The following is a 16851-nucleotide window of genomic DNA, read 5'->3' on the forward strand; positions in this document are numbered from 1 at the left end:
ACTCTTTCTCAATGGAAATCCTGAGAATATACCCTGGCCTGATTCAGATTCTGTGTTTGAAGCCACTGTGTCCAGCATTATCTCAGCAACCTCCAGTAAGTCGAAGTATGTTTCTAAGATGTCCAGTCAAACTTCCCATGATTCTTTACAGAAAAGACAAGAAGCAGCGGCCGAAGTAGCAGCTACACAGGAGGTGATTAAAATAATGAAGACACAACATCAATATGAAGAAGAAATCAGGAAACTTGAGGCAGAGGATAAAAGGTTAACGGCTGAGAGAGAAGCTCAAGAAAGGGAAATTGACGCCGAGAATGCAAGAAAAAGAGCCCAATTTATCTCAGAAAGTAATGTCAGGAAAATAAGGTTGGAAAAGAAGAAAAAGGAAGTAGAATGACTGGAAGAACTAAAAATATATAATGCAGCTCAAGCAAGGCTACAAATTTATGCTGAAAACATAGAAGATGATGAGGGAAAAATGCATTCTGCTCCAACTCTACAACAAAAACAAGAAGACTACCTCTCTCAACCAAGCATTGCTATTTCTCTCTCGCAGCCAGTCATGCTTACTCAAGTCATTGCTCCTTTAAATCAACCTTCTTATTGTCATCAAAGGGTACCACTAACTCAAGCTCATATCTCAGTCAGATGCATTAACTGCTTCCAATGAAGCCTCTAATGATCCTGTGAGGGCACTCGCTGAAGCTGTTACAGCCAATAGGATTCCAATTCCAGAACCTGTTGTTTTCTCAGGAGAACCTCTAAAGTATAATGATTGGAAACTCTCCTTTCAGACTTTAATTGTTTGCAAGAACTTGCCAGCCCAAGAAAAGCTCTTCTTTCTACGCAAGTATGTGAGTGGCCCAGCCAAGAAAGCTATTGAAGGGCACTTCCTTGTTGGAACTGAAGCGGCTTACATGGCTGCCTGGAACATACCTGAAGACAGGTTTGGTAATCTATTTGTAGTTGGCAAGTCGTACCGTGACAAAATACAATCATGGCACAAGATTGCTACCAAAGATACCAAAGATCTCCGGGAATTTGTAGATTTCCTAAACAGCGTTGAACCAGCCATGCCTTATGTTCAAGGTTTACAAGCTCTGAATGACTGTGTTGAAAATCAAAGGATATCAGCCAAATCAGTCACTAAGTTCCAAGATGAATACAAAGGATTTCCTGATTTCAAGTACTTTGTTGAATTTCTCAATAAGGAAGCCAGAATTGCATGCAATCCTATCACCTCACTGCAAGCAATAAAACCAGTTGAACAAGAGAGATTCAAGCAAACTGATCAGGATCATTCTAAGTTTCAATGGAATCGCAACTCAAGTGCTAAGACATTTACCACTAGTTCCAGTGAAAGGAGACATTTACCACTAGTTCCAGTGAAAGGACTAGCATCACGTGTGTCTTTTGTAAGAGACATGGCCACACTCTTCATATGTGTCGCAAGATTATAGAAAAAACAGATGAAGAAAGATTGAAGTTTGTACAGTCTGAGAAATTGTGCTTTGGCTGTCTTAAGGCTGGTCATAACTCTAGAGGCTGCACCTCTAGGAGTGTGTGTGAAAAATGCGACAAGTATCATCCAACGTGCTTACACCAGGATAGGGTAAATAAAGGTCCAAGACAAAGAGATAGAGTCAATCAAGATCAGTCAAGGACTAATCAAGGCTCTGCAGACAGAACAACTGAATCACAGAGGATACAAGAGCCTATGCCTGTGAATTCAAACAGAGTGATTCGAGAGAGGAATGGCACTTATACTTCATCTATCGTTCCAGTATATGTTTCAACTATAGCAGAACCAGGGAAGGAGATTTTAGTGTACGCCTTGCTCGATACCCAAAGTGACACCACTTTCATTTTGAAGGACACCGCTGAGACACTGGATGCTGAAAAGGAACCAGTCAAACTCAAGATTTCTACAATAACTTCTAAGACGAAGGTCGTGTCCAGTCACAAATTGAATGGACTACAAGTAAGAGGCATTAAGTCCAAAGTGAAAATTAAACTTCCAACGACCCATTCTAGAGACTATATACCTGCAAATAGATCTCATATACCCACTTGTGAAACTGCTAAGAACTGGCCTCACTTGGAACATCTGGTAGATGAAATGGCTCCTGCACTTGATTGTGAAATAGGATTGTTAATAGGCTATAACTGTCCTCAAGCCTTACTCCCCAGAGATGTTCAGAGGTAGCGAAGATCAGCCTTTTGCACAAAGATCTCTATAAGGCTGGAGTATCATTGGATGTAACCACTATGGTGGTGACTATGAAGATGAAATAGGCGTAAGTCATAGGATTATTATGAAGCAAGTTGTACCAGCTGGCGAACCTTCTCACAAGTTCAAGTCTAAAGTCTGCTTCATACATAGGAACAGGGTTAAGGAGATGATCACTCCAGCAGAGATATTGAAGGTTTTTGAGTCAGACTTTGCAGAGAGGAATAATGAAGAAGTTTCTACATCACAAGAAGACCTACGGTTTAAATAAGGGCATTAAGCAACTGCAAGATGGGCACTATGAGATACCATTGCCTTTTAAGGGTGAGAGACGGACTTGCCGAACAATAAAGTGTGTGCAGAGCATCGACTCAAGTCCTTGGAGAAGCGTTTGAAGAGGGATGAACAATACTTCAAGGATTACCTAGCTTTCATGAAAGACATAATATCAAGAGGTGATGCTGAAAAGGTCCCTGAGATAGAGTTAAACAATCAACCAGCATGGTATATCCCTCACCATGGGGTTTATAACCCACAAAAGCCAGGCAAAATCCGCATTGTCGTTGATTGTTCTGCAAGGTTTCAGAATACTTCTCTGAATGAGAATCTGCTGACTGGGCCCGATCTCACAAATAACCTTGTTGGAGTCTTGTGTCGCTTCCGGAAAGGGAAGGTTGCCATCATGTGTGATGTGGAGCATATGTTCCATCAGTTTTTTGTTGCCCCAAAGGATCGTGACTACCTCAGGTTCTTGTGGTGGGAAGAGGGCAACATGGAAGCTCCACCATCAGTTTTTCGCATGAAGGTCCACTTGTTTGGAGCTGCCTCCTTGCCTGGATGTGCAAACTTTGGGCTTAAGTACCTTGCTGCACAAGGTGAAGGCAAATTTAATCAAGACATAGTGAGGTTTATTCAGCGTAATTTTTATGTTGATGATGGCTTGGCAAGTGTGGACACAGAAGCAGAGGCCATCCAGCTGGTGAAGAAAGCCAGAGGTCTCTGCAATATCTGGAAGCTCCACTTGCACAAATTCATCACAGCAAGAGGATTATTACCACAATCCCAAAGGAGGAATGCACTGAAGGTGCAACTGACTTTGATTTAGCCCTAGGATAACCTAAAATAGAAAGGGCATTAGGAGTTCATTGGTGCGTAGCTTCCGACAAGTTCCATTTCAGAGTACTAGTAAAGGAAAATCCTTTCACGAGAAGAGGAGTGCTGTCTACAGTTGCTTCCATTTTTGATCCTCTTGGATTCGTTGCTCCCTTCATTTTGGTTGGGAAGAGAATCTTACAAAGTATGTGTACTGATAAGATAGGCTGGGACGAACCACTTCCTGATAACCTCAGGCCGCATTGGGAAGCTTGGCTGCAAGACCTCCATAACTTGGCCTTGGTAAAGATACCTCGTTGTTATGTGCCATCAACATTTAAAGATGTCCAGCAATATGAGTTACACCATTTTGCTGATGCCAGCATGTCGGGATATGGGGCATGTTCATACCTCAGAACTGTGACCAAGTCTGATGAAGTCCACTGCACTCTCGTTATGGCTAAAGCAAGAGTTGCCCCAACAAAGGTAACAATGATTCCAAGATTGGAGCTCTCAGCTGCAGTTGTAGCCACAAGAATTGGTGATCTGCTCAAAAGAGAGCTAGAATTACATGGTGTCTGTGAATACTACTGGACCGATTCCAAGGTTGTTCTTGGTTATATTAACGATGCAAGGCGGTCCCACGTGTTTGTAGCCAACCGAATTCAGCAGATCAGGACAAGTACTGAGTCTAGTCAGTGGAGACATGTTCAGTCAAGTCAAAGTCAACTTTATTGTCAATTCTGCCACATGTACAGGACATACAGAGAATTGAAATTGCGTTACTCTCAGACCCATGGTGCATACAAGTAACATTAAATGCAAACAGCAACATTAAATACAAACAGTAACATTAGATACAAAGGTAGAATTTAAAAAAAATATGAATAAATACAAATCATACAACATAAAATGACATGTTGTTAAATAATATGAAACTGAATGTGACAACTGAGTGTGTGTGTGTGTGTGTGTGTGTGTGTGTGTGTGTGTGTGTGTGTGTGTGTGTGTGTGTGTGTGTGTGTGTGTCAGAGTGGGAGTGAGGGGAGTGGGTGCAGAGTAGGGAGAGAGTTGAGCTTCCTGACAGCCTGATGGGTGAAGCTGTCCTTCAGTCTGCTGGTCCTGGCCTGGAGACTCCGCAGTCTCCTCCCTGATGGCAGCAGGCTGAAGAAGCTTTACATTGGGTGGGTGGTATCGGCTGCTATGCAGAGGGCTTTTTTGGTGAGACGTGTGCTGTAGATGTCTTGGAGGGAGGGGAGAGGGACACCAATGATCCTCTCAGCTGCTCTGACTATGCGTTGGAGAGTTTTTTGGCAGGACGCATTGCAGGCTCCAAACCACACAGTGATGCAGCTAGACAGGATGCTTTCGATGGTTCCTCGGTAGAATGTGTACATGATGGGAGCTGGTGCTCTTGCTCTTCTTAGTTTGCGGAGGAAGTAGAGACGCTGCTGTGCTTTCTTGGCCAGTGCAGTGGTGTTGTTTGTCCTGGAGAGATCCTTAGGGTGTACTCACACTAGGCAGTTTGAACCGTGCCCGAGTGCGTTTGACCACCAAAGCGCGGTTCGTTTGACTAGTGTGAGTGCTCCGAACCGTGCCCGGGCGCGGCTCGTTTAGCCGGCCCTGGCCCGCTTGGAAGAGGTGGGCCAGAGCACGGTTCAGTTGGACTCGGGCGCGGTTCGCATGCAGTGTGAGCGCTAACCTTGCTTGAGCACGGAACAGGACGTGTGATGTGGCGTTTTTGCGAGGTAATCAGCGTTTTTATAGTCCATAATCAAAGCTGCAAAGTCCTTGCTGCACTTCAGCTGGTACCTTGCAAACCTCCTCATACAAGCAGCACGATTGCGCGAAAATTTTCGTGCCACAAATGCGATAGACATGTTTAACAATAGGCTGTGGACAACCGCGGAACAAACGACTCAAAATTACTATCCACAAAGTAAAAAGAGCGATCGACTAAACTGCGTTCAGCGAGAGCGCGCTCTTCCTGTTTATTCCGAAACCGTCAAACCATAATGACGTAAGTGTGCTCCGGCACGAATGCTGAAACCCTATGTGAGTGCAGGCCAGAGGGGGAGTGGGGAGGGGGGACAATCGTACTCGGGCCCGGTTCACGGCAACCGTGCCTAGTGTGAGTACACCCTTAGTGATGTGCACACCCAGGACCTTGGTGCTGCTAACTCTCTCCACAGACGCACCGTTGATGGTCAGAGGAGCATGCTGAGTGTGCACTCTCCTGAAGTCAACAACAATCTCCTTCGTCTTCTCCACATTCAGAGAGAGATTGTTGTCTCCGCACCACGTGGCCAGGCGGCTCACCTCGCTTCTGTAGTTTGTCTCATCCCTGTTGCTAATGAGACCCACCACAGTCGTGTCATCCGCAAACTTGATGAAGAGGTTTGAGCTGTGTGATGGAGTGCAGTCGTGGGTCAGCAGATTGAAGAGGAGGGGGCTCACACATCCCTGAGGTGCCCCCGTGTTTAGAATGATAGTGCTGGATGTGTTACTGCCGACCCGTACTGCTTGTTGTCTTCCTGTGAGGAAATCCAACAGCCAGTTACACAGTGAGGTGTTGAGCCCCAGCTGGATCAGTTTTTGTGTGAGCTGTTGGAGGATTATAGTGTTAAATGCTGAACTGAAGTCTATGAACAGCATTTGGACATATGTGTCTTTTTTGTCCAGATGTGTGAGTGCTGAGTGGAGTGCAGTGGAGATGGCATCATCGGTCGAGCGGTTGGACCGATATGCAAACTGGAAGGGGTCCAGTGAGGGGGGAAGGACAGATTTAATGTGCTGCATGACTAGCCGTTCAAAGCACTTCATGAGGATGGGGGTAAGTGCAACTGGACGGTAGTCATTAAAGCAGGAAGGAGATGACTTTTTTGGTACCGGAATGATCGTGGTTGCTTTGAAACAGGTGGGGACGACAGCCTGGGAGAGTGAGATGTTAAAGATGTCTGTGAAGACATCAGTGAGTTCCACTGCACAGTCTCTCAGTACACGACCAGGAATGTTGTCAGGACCCGGAGCTTTGCGAGCGTTGATCCTGCTGAGGGATCTCCTCACACTGTCCGGGGACAGAGTCATCACCTGGTCATCAGGAGCGGGTGGGGTCTTTTGTGCAGTGGTGCTGTTTTGCACTTCAAAGCGTGCGAAGAAGGTGTTCAGCTCGTTCAGCAGGGAGATGGTGCTGTCACAGGTCTGTGGAGGGGGCTTGTAATCTGTGATGGTCTGTATGACCCGCCACAGGCTCCGTGTGTCTCTGCTGTCATTGAAGCGACAAGATATTCCTCTAGAGTACTGTCTCTTAGCCTCGCTGATGCCACGGGAAAGGTTGGCCCTAGCTGTCTTCAGGCTCGCCTCGTCTCCAGCTCTGAAGGCAGCGTTCTGAGCTTTCAGCAGCCTGTAGACCTCCCCTGTCATCCATGGCTTTTGGTTGGCACGGACAGTGATGGTTTTGGTGACTGTTACATCCTCAGAGCATTTGTTAATGTAGGCTGTAACAGTCTCTGTGTACTCCTGGAGGTCAGTGGTGTTGTTGTAAGTGGCAGCCTGCTTAAACATATTCCAGTCTGTGGTGTCAAAGCAGTCCTGTAAAGCCTCTGAAGACCCCTCTGGCCACACTTGTATCTGCTTACAAACCGGTTTGGTGACTTTAACTAGCGGTCTGTAAGAGGGCATTAGCATAACAGAGATGTGATCAGAGGCGCCGAGGTGGGGGAGGGGGAAAGCTTTGTAAGCTCCTCTCTGGGTGGTGTAAACAAGGTCCAGTGTGTTATTTCCCCATGTTGGAAAGTCAATGTGTTGCTGTATTTTTGGAAACACACTCTTTAAGTCTGCATGATTGAAATCCCCAGCCACGATGAGAAAAGCATCAGGGTGAGCTGTCTGCTGCTCACTGATGTGCTGATACAGTTCATTTAGTGCCTCGCTCCTGTTGTTGTTGGAGGTGGGAGGGATGTACACAGCACACAGCAGTATAGCTGTATATTCCCTCGGTAGATAGAACAGCCGGCACTTAATAACCATAAATTCCAACACTGGTGAGCAGTATTTGCAGACTACAACAGCATCGCGGCACCAAGCGTCATTGATATAAACACAAAGTCCGCCACCGCGGGTCTTACCCCCCGTGACGACAACCCTGTCAGCATGATAGCATGTCAGCTGGTCGAGCTGAATGGCGCGGTCCGGGACACTGTCGCTGAGCCATGTTTCCGTGAACACAAAAACACAACAGTCCTTTACATTCCTTTGAGATGAACGTAGTAGTCGGATGTAGTCCAGTTTGTTGTCTAATGAGCGTACGTTGGCCAGAACAATGGAAGGGATAGCGGGTTTGTGTGGGCTAGCCGCTAGCCTAGCTCGGATACCTCTGCGCTTACCCCTCTTCTGCTTCCTCTCACACCGCTTGAGGCACCTCCATTGTGGGCAAGGTGCAGGAGTGGGGGTCGGTGATTGAGTAGGCCTCCGGAGCAGACCCAGATCATTCAGCTCTTCAGTGTCCACAGAGTTCAACTTAAAAACTTTGTTTCTGCCGATGTCGAGCAAAAATGTTTGGCTATAAATGCGCTTAAGGGCAGATAAATGCGACGGAGACGTACAAAAACACTGCGACTTACAGGACGAAAAACACGAAAACACTGTTTGGTCGGGAGAGAGAGAAGCCGCTGCGTGTGCACGCGCCGCCATCTTGTTGTTGATGTTGTTTCAGATCAAAACCCAGCTGACCATGCTTCTCGTGGGCTGACTGTAAAGGAACTCATGGGATCTAACTGGTTTACTGGTCCAAGTTTCCTATGGCAAAGAGAACTCCCTAAGGAAGACATTAAGGTGGGAGAGGTTGATGAAGGAGACCCAGAACTCAAAGGGGCACAGGTTCTTACAACCAAGGCAAAGGAAGAGACTCCTCTGTTGGATCGCCTGCAAAGGTTTTCGGATTGGAAGAGGGCAGTAAAAGCCATAGCTAGACTCAAACGTTGTGCAAGGAGAGTGAAGGGTTTAGTAGAAAAATCCAACAAAGCCACAACACTTGAAGAAAGAAAGGATGCTGAGCAATTTATAATTCGTATAGTACAAGAAGAAGTGTTCAGCGATGAAATGAAATCTTTAAGACAAGGGAAGGAAGTTAATTCAAGTCAGTCCAATAAGTTGTACAAGTTAAGTCCGTTTATTGATTGTCATGACATCTTACGGGTAGGAGGAAGACTGACACAGGCTGAGCTTCACCCTCATGTCAAACATCCAGCCATTCTTCCTAAATGTCATCATGTATCTCATCTACTCATAAAACACTTCCATGAGGTCTAATTGAATGTGTGACTGATGTTTGTTATATACTTGTCCTGTTTATTTAGTTCTACGGTGTTGGTGTTGGTGTCGATGAGTGCATTAAACATCTGTAAAAGGAACCCTCAGACTTCGCGTTGTGACTAAGGGCGGCATAGAAACATCTTTGAACCACATATTTAAAGGCAAAATCATGTAATGATTCATCAGAGAAAAATATGTTTAAGCTTATTAAGGTTAAGCAATCCGGAATACTGGCAGAATAGGCTGCTATAATCAATCACATAACTTGACAACTTGAAGCAATCTGTCAACCATCTAGATAAAACAAAACAATACTTCTACAAGGTATTACTTTATTATATAACTACAACAGAGTCCTTTTTACTGTGATATTAAGTGATTGTGTTAATATAACTGACTGTTATTTTAAACATGTACCAATTAATATAGACTGAAAAATGAACAGACAATCAATGTTTGTGATATACAAAAAAATACTTCAGTTTACCTACACTTTTAAATCAAGCACAGAATATGCTATCAAATATGATGTTATAGTTAGATTTTACTGCTTACAACATTTTACATATTTTTTGTATAATCATATTATACAGTTTTTAATATAATGTATTATTAAGCTAAGCTATTGATGATGTTGACAAGTCTACTTGATACTGTTTACAGGTTTTGTGTAGAGCAACTAATGGACAACCTGACATTCACAAACAACATTCTCCTTGTGGAAGGACTAAAAGTTACACCTCAGTCCGCTTATCCCATTTTCATTCTGCTTCTGTTGGTTTATGTATTTGCAATGGGATCTAACATTGGACTTATAATACTGATCTCAACAGATAAAAATCTGCATCACCCTATGCATTTTCTGTTTTGCAACTTGCCATTGAATGACATTCTAGGAACCACTCTCATGTTGCTACGCTTACTACAAGACATTTTAAGGGAAGCTTCAGAGCGCTACATGACATATGTGGTGTGTGTTGTTCAAGGATATTTTGTACACATATTTCAAGAAGCAAGCCACTATGTGCTGATGATCAAGGCCTTCGGCAGATATGTGGCTATATGTAATCCGCTGCGATACACAGCCATAATGACCAATAAAATGGCCGTAAAACTATCAGTAACAGCCTGGGGGCTGGCAGTATTTATAGTGACTATTATGTTAAGTCTCACTATACAACTGTCTCGCTGCAGATCTATAATCGAAAACCCTTACTATGACAATGCCTCACTGTTTAAACTCTCTTGTGAAAGTATGGTTGTTAATAATGTGTTTGGAATTATTAAGTTGGCTTGGGAAAGCCAACTTACTGAAATCCTATTTAAACTTATTATTAAGTTGGCTTGAGAGAGCCAACTTATTGATATTCTATTTAAACTTATTATTATTAAGTTGGCTTGAGAAAGCCAACTTACTGATATTCTATTTAAACTTATTCTTATTATTATTATTATTAAGTTGGCTTGAGAGAGCCAACTTACTGATATTCTATTTAAACTTATTCTTATTATTATTATTATGTTGGCTTGGAGAGCCAACATACTGTTATGCTATTTAAACTTATTATTATTATTATGTTGGCTTGGAGAGCCAACATACTGTTATGCTATTTAAACTTATTATTATTATGTTGGCTTGGAGAGCCAACATACTGTTATGCTATTTAAACTTATTATGTTGGCTTGGAGAGCCAACATACTGTTATGCTATTTAAACTTATTATTATTATTATTATGTTGGCTTGGAGAGCCAACATATTGTTATGCTATTTAAACTTATTATTATGTTGGCTTGGAGAGCCAACATACTGTTATGCTATTTAAACTTATTATGTTGGCTTGGAGAGCCAACATACTGTTATGCTATTTAAACTTATTATGTTGGCTTGGAGAAGCCAACATATTGTTATGCTATTTAAACTTATTATGTTGGCTTGGAGAGCCAACATACTGTTATGCTATTTAAACTTATTATGTTGGCTTGGAGAGCCAACATACTGTTATGCTATTTAAACTTATTATTATTATTATTATTATTATTATATTTTATTATTCTTATGACCTAAAGAAATTTCTGACAGCTACTCCTCCGAGGCCTTTGAAGCCACAAGGCCCAAACTTGGCAGAGACCTGGGCCCTTGTCCCGAAAGAGTTGCTATATCTATTTGGACTGATCAGATGTACAGTTGATTTATTATTAATTTTTGAATATGACAAATTTCCCAATGAATTACATGGGCTGAGAAAAAATGCGCCCTCTAACAGTAATACCTCTCGACTGAAGAGGCGGGACTCAAACCTCTTACTTACAGTCACTCTGAAATCGGTGGAAATACAAATAAATATCGCCTTAAAAATTTAAATATTACAGCGATTTAACTCTAAATACCCATTAGAACATATCAACAGCTAAATTCAGTGGTTTGTGAGTAGTTCTTGTAAAAGAAAAGCTCGCACTCTTCAGCGCTTATACAAGCCGTCAGCACGAACTCTCTCTGCATGTGCTCATAAACAACATAAATTGCACGAATTAGAACGCCTTTAAAATAAATATATTTCAGCGATTTATTTGTAAATACCCATTAGAACACATCAACAAATCAGCCTTTTGTGATCTGCTTTATTTCAAAGTTAAAGCACTGTCTTCAGCAAATGTGTTATAAAGACGAGCGAATTCACGGCTCGGAGCTAACTTACCCGACTTACAATTATACATGACTGAACGTCTTTTAAAAGCATTTAAATAAAAACACTCCAGCGATCCAACACAATAAATATAGAAGAGTATTTTAAAGAGCCGCATTGAATGCAAATGACCTGTTTCAAAGGTTTTTAATAACGAACATGAGATGTACGGCTGCATATCCGTCTGTGTCAACAAATAATTCATTTGCACGTCTTTTAAAGGTAATCAAATAAAAAAATTCCAGCGATTGCACACAATAAATATAGAAGAATATTTTAAAGAGCTGCATTGAGTGCAAATGAGCTGTTTCATAGATTTAACTAACTAACATTGGATGCACTGCTCAGTTCTTCGTCTGCATCATCAAAGACATCATGTGCACGTCTTTTAAAGGTATTTAATTACAAACACTCCAGCGATTAAACACAATAAATATAGAAGAATATTTTAAAGAGCTACATTGGGTGTAAATGAGCTATTTCAAACGTTTCACTAACGAACATCAGATGTATGGCTTTATTATCAGTCTGTCAGCAAATACATCATTTGCACGTCTTTTAAAGGCATTTAAATAAAAACACTCCAGCGATTGCACACAATAAATATAGAAGAATATTTTAAAGACCTACATTGGGTGCAAATGACGTTTTTCATAGGCTTAACTAACATGAGATGCACGGCTGCATTTATGTGTCTGTTAACAAAGACATCATTTGCACGTCTTTTAAAGGTATTTTAATACAAACACTCCAGCGACTCAACACAATAATAGTACAATCATATAATAAAAAGGTTAAATGCTTGCTTATTTCTGCTTTTCGCCTCAACCGCACAGCAACGTGTCGTGGCTTTGAAGCAGGCGCTGCACGAATCTTAAGATATGGCAAGCCGTTTTAACCTAAAATACACATATTAATCAACTATGGCAAGCTGTTTTAGCCTAAAATATACTAAGCATTACTTATCGTAATAGCATTTTTACTAGCAACAATTCAATTACAGAGCTCTAAGTGTTCTGGGCTGGCCCTTTTGCCCGAAGGGTGCCCAATTTGGCTCTCCAAGCCAACATTTAAAGTTTGTTATCGAACTTTAGCTTCTAGTTATTATTATTATTATATTTTATTATTCTTATGACCTAAAGAAATTTCTGACAGCTACTCCTCCGAGGCCTTTGAAGCCACAAGGCCCAAACTTGGCAGAGACCTGGGCCCTTGTCCCGAAAGAGTTGCTATATCTATTTGGACTGATCAGATGTACAGTTGATTTATTATTAATTTTTGAATATGACAAATTTCCCAATGAATTACATGGGCTGAGAAAAAATGCGCCCTCTAATAGTAATACCTCTCCACTGAAGAGGCGGGACTCAAAACTCTTACTTACAGTCACTCTGAAATCGGTGGAAATACAAATAAATATCGCCTTAAAAATTTAATTATTACAGCGATTTAACTCTAAATACCCATTAGAACATATCAACAGCTAAATTCAGTGGTTTGTGAGTAGTTCTTGTAAAAGAAAAGCTCGCACCCTTCAGCGCTTATACAAGCCGTCAGCACGAACTCTCTCTGTATGTGCTCATAAACAACATAAATTGCACGAATTAGAACTTCTTTAAAATAAATATATTTCAGCGATTTATTTGTAAATACCCATTAGAACACATCAACAAATCAGCCTTTTGTGATCTGTTTTATTTCAAAGTTAAAGCAGTGTCTTCAGCAAATGTGTTATACAGACGAGCTTTCACGGCTCGGAGCTAACTTACCCGACTGAGAATTATGACTGCACGTCTTTTAAAAGCATTTAAATAAAAACACTCCAGCGATCCAACACAATAAATATACAAGAATATTTTAAAGAACTACATTAGCTGCAAATGAGCTTTTCAATACGTTTCACTAACGAACATGTTACCGAGCTGTGACCTATACTTTCACTTTGACTTCGGTGGAAAATGCATATAAATAACGCCTTTAAAATTACAATATTCCAGCCATTTAATTGTAAATACCCATTAGAACACATAGAGACCTGAATTCAGCTGTTTGAGCGAATTTATTGAAAACCCTAAGCATTTCCTTCACCGCGTACAGATTGCTTTCAACGAGTTTAACGTTACATGGAGACGAACGACATAATTTGCACGAATTTGACCGCCTTTAAAATTACAATATTGCAGCGATTTAATTCAGTCCACCCATTAGAAAATATCAACAGCTAAATAAAGTTGTTTGTGAGCATTTTGTTTTCATACAGAGAGCGCTGCGTTCAGCAGTGTTTTAGACATGAGCTCCGAGATGTCCGTCTGAGAATTATACATGACTGCACGTCTTTTAAAGGCATTTAAATAAAAACACTCCAGCGATTCAACACAATAAATATAGAAGAATATTTTAAAGACCTGCATTGGGTGCAAATGACTTTTTTCATAGGCTTAACTAACTAACATGAGATGCACGGCTGCATTTATGTGCCTGTTAACAAAGACATCATTTGCACGTCTTTTAAAGGTATTTTAATACAAACACTCCAGCGATTCAACACAATAATTGTACAGTCATATAATAAAAAGGTTAAATGCTTGCTTATTTCTGCTTTTCGGCTCAACCGCACGGCAACGCGACGCGGCTTTGAAGCAGGCGCTCATCACATATTCCAGTATGGCAAGCCGTTTTAACCTAAAATCCACACACGATCCTCTATGGCAAGCTGGTTTAGCCTAAAATATACTAAGCATTTCTTGTCGTACTGCCATTTTTACTAGCAACAATTCAATTAGAGAGCTCTAAGTGTTCTGGGCTGGCCCTTTTGCCCCAAGGCTGCCCGGTTTGGCTCTCCAAGCCAACATTTAAAGTTTGTCATCGAACTTTAGCTTCTAGTTATTATTATAGTTATTATTCTTATGACCTAAGAAAATTTCTGACAGCTACTCCTCCGAGGCCTTTGAAGCCACAAGGCCCAAACTTGGCAGAGACCTGGGCCCTTGTCCCGAAAGATATGCTATATCTATTTGGACTGATCAGATGTACAGTTGATTTATTATTAATTTTTGAATATGACAAATTTCACAATGAATTACATGGGCTGAGAAAAAATGCGCCCTCTAACAGTAATACCTCTCGACTGAAGAGGCGGGATTCAAACCTCTTACTTACAGTCACTCTGAAAACGGTGGAAATAGAAATAAATACCGCCTTAAAAATGTAAATATTACAGCGATTTAACTCTAAATACCCATTAGAACATATCAACAGCTAAATTCAGTGGTTTGTGAGTATTTCTTGTAAAAGAAAAGCTCGCACACCTCAGCGCTTATACAAGCCGTCGGCATGTACTCTCTCTGTATGTGCTCATAAACAACATAATTTGCACGAATTAGAACGCCTTTAAAATTAATATATTTCAGCGATTTATTTGTAAATACCCATTAGAACACATCAACAAATCAGCCTTTTGTGATCTGTTTTATTTCAAAGTTAAAGCACTGTCTTCAGCAAATGTGTTATACAGACGAGCTTTCACGGATCGGAGCTAACTTACCCGACTGAGAATTATACATGACTGCACGTCTTTTAAAAGCATTTAAATAAAAACACTCCAGCAATCCAACACAATCAATATACAAGAATATTTTATAGAACTACATTAGCTGCAAATGAGCTTTTCAGTTTCACTAACGAACATGTTACCGAGCTGTGACTTACTTTCACTTTGAATTTGGTGGAAATGTATATAAATAATGCCTTTAAAATTACAATATTCCAGCCATTTAATTGTAAATACCCATTAGAACACATCAAGACCTGAATTCAGCTGTTTGAGCAAATTTATTGAAAACCCTAAGCATTTCCTTCACCGCCCACAGATTGCTTTCAACGAGTATAAATGGAGACGAACAACATAATTTGCACGAATTAGAACGCCTTTAAAATCACAATATTGCAGCGATTTAATTCAGTCCACACATTAAAAAATATCAACAGCTAAATGCAGTTGTTTGTGAGCATTTTGTTTTCATACAGAGAGCGCTGCGTTCAGCAGTGTGTTAGACATGAGCTCCGAGATGTCCGACTGAGAATTATACATGACTGCACGTCTTTTAAAGGCATTTAAATAAAAACACTCCAGCGATTCAACACAATAAATATAGAAGAATATTTTTAAAGACCTGCATTGGGTGCAAATTACGTTTTTCATAGGCTTAACTAACTAACATGAGATGCACGGCTGGATTTATGTGTCTGTTAACAAAGACATAATTTGCACGTCTTTTAAAGGTATTTTAATACAAACACTCCAGCGATTCAACACAATAATAGTTTAGTCATATAATAAAAAGTTTAAATGCTTGCTTATTTCTGCTTTTCGGCTCAACCGCACGGCAACGCGACGCGGCTTTGAAGCAGGCGCTCATCACTTATTACAGTATGGCAAGCCGTTTTAACCTAAAATACACATATTAATCCACTAAGGTGTTCTGGGCTGGCCCTTTTGCCCGAAGGCTGCCCAATTTGGCTCTCCAAGCCAACATTTAAAGTTTGTCATCGAACTTTAGCTTCTAGTTAAGTTGGCTTGAGAGAGCCAACTTACTGATATTCTATTTAAACTTATTATGTTGGCTTGGAGAGCCAACATACTGTTATGCTATTTAAACTTATTATTATTATTATTATTCTTATGACCTACAGAAATTTCTGACAGCTACTCCTCCGAGGCCTTTGAAGCCACAAGGCCCAAACTTGGCAGAGACCTGGGCCCTTGTCCCGAAAGAGTTGCTATATCTATTTGGACTGATCAGATGTACAGTTGATTTATTATTAATTTTTGAATATGACAAATTTCCCAATGAATTACATGGGCTGAGAAAAAATGCGCCCTCTAACAGTAATACCTCTCGACTGAAGAGGCGGGACTCAAACTTCTTACTTACAGTCACTCTGAAATCCGTGGAAATACAAATAAATATCGCCTTAAAAATGTCATTATTACAGCGATTTAACTCTAAATACCCATTAGAACATATCAACAGCTAAATTCAGTGGTTTGTGAGTAGTTCTTGTAAAAGAAAAGCTCGCACCCTTCAGCGCTTATACAAGCCGTCAGCACTAGGCTACTCTCTCTCTACATGTGCTCACAAACAACATAAATTGCACGAATTAGAACGCCTTTAAAATAAATATATTTCAGCGATTTATTTGTAAATACCCATTAGAACACATCAACAAATCAGCCTTTTGTGATCTGTTTTATTTCAAAGTTAAAGCACTGTCTTCAGCAAATGTGTTATACAGACGAGCTTTCACGGATCGGAGCTAACTTACCCGACTGAGAATTATGACTGCACGTCTTTTAAAAGCATTTACATAAAAACACTCCAGCGATCCAACACAATAAATATACAAGAATATTTTAAAGAACAACATTAGCTGCAAATGAGCTTTTCAATACGTTTCACTAACGACCATGTTACCGAGCTGTGACTTACTTTCACTTTGAACTCGGTGGAAAATGCATATAAATAATGCCTTTA

General features: G+C 40.9%; 1 pseudogene; it reads left to right on the forward strand.

Moving 5' to 3' along the window:
• Positions 1-1421: 1421 nt before the first annotated feature.
• Positions 1422-16851, forward strand: part of LOC141292307 (olfactory receptor 8G17-like) — a 159208-nt pseudogene continuing 143778 nt past the window's right edge.

Source organism: Garra rufa, chromosome 19 (assembly GCF_049309525.1).
Source record: "Garra rufa chromosome 19, GarRuf1.0, whole genome shotgun sequence".
Lineage (NCBI taxonomy): Eukaryota > Metazoa > Chordata > Actinopteri > Cypriniformes > Cyprinidae > Garra > Garra rufa.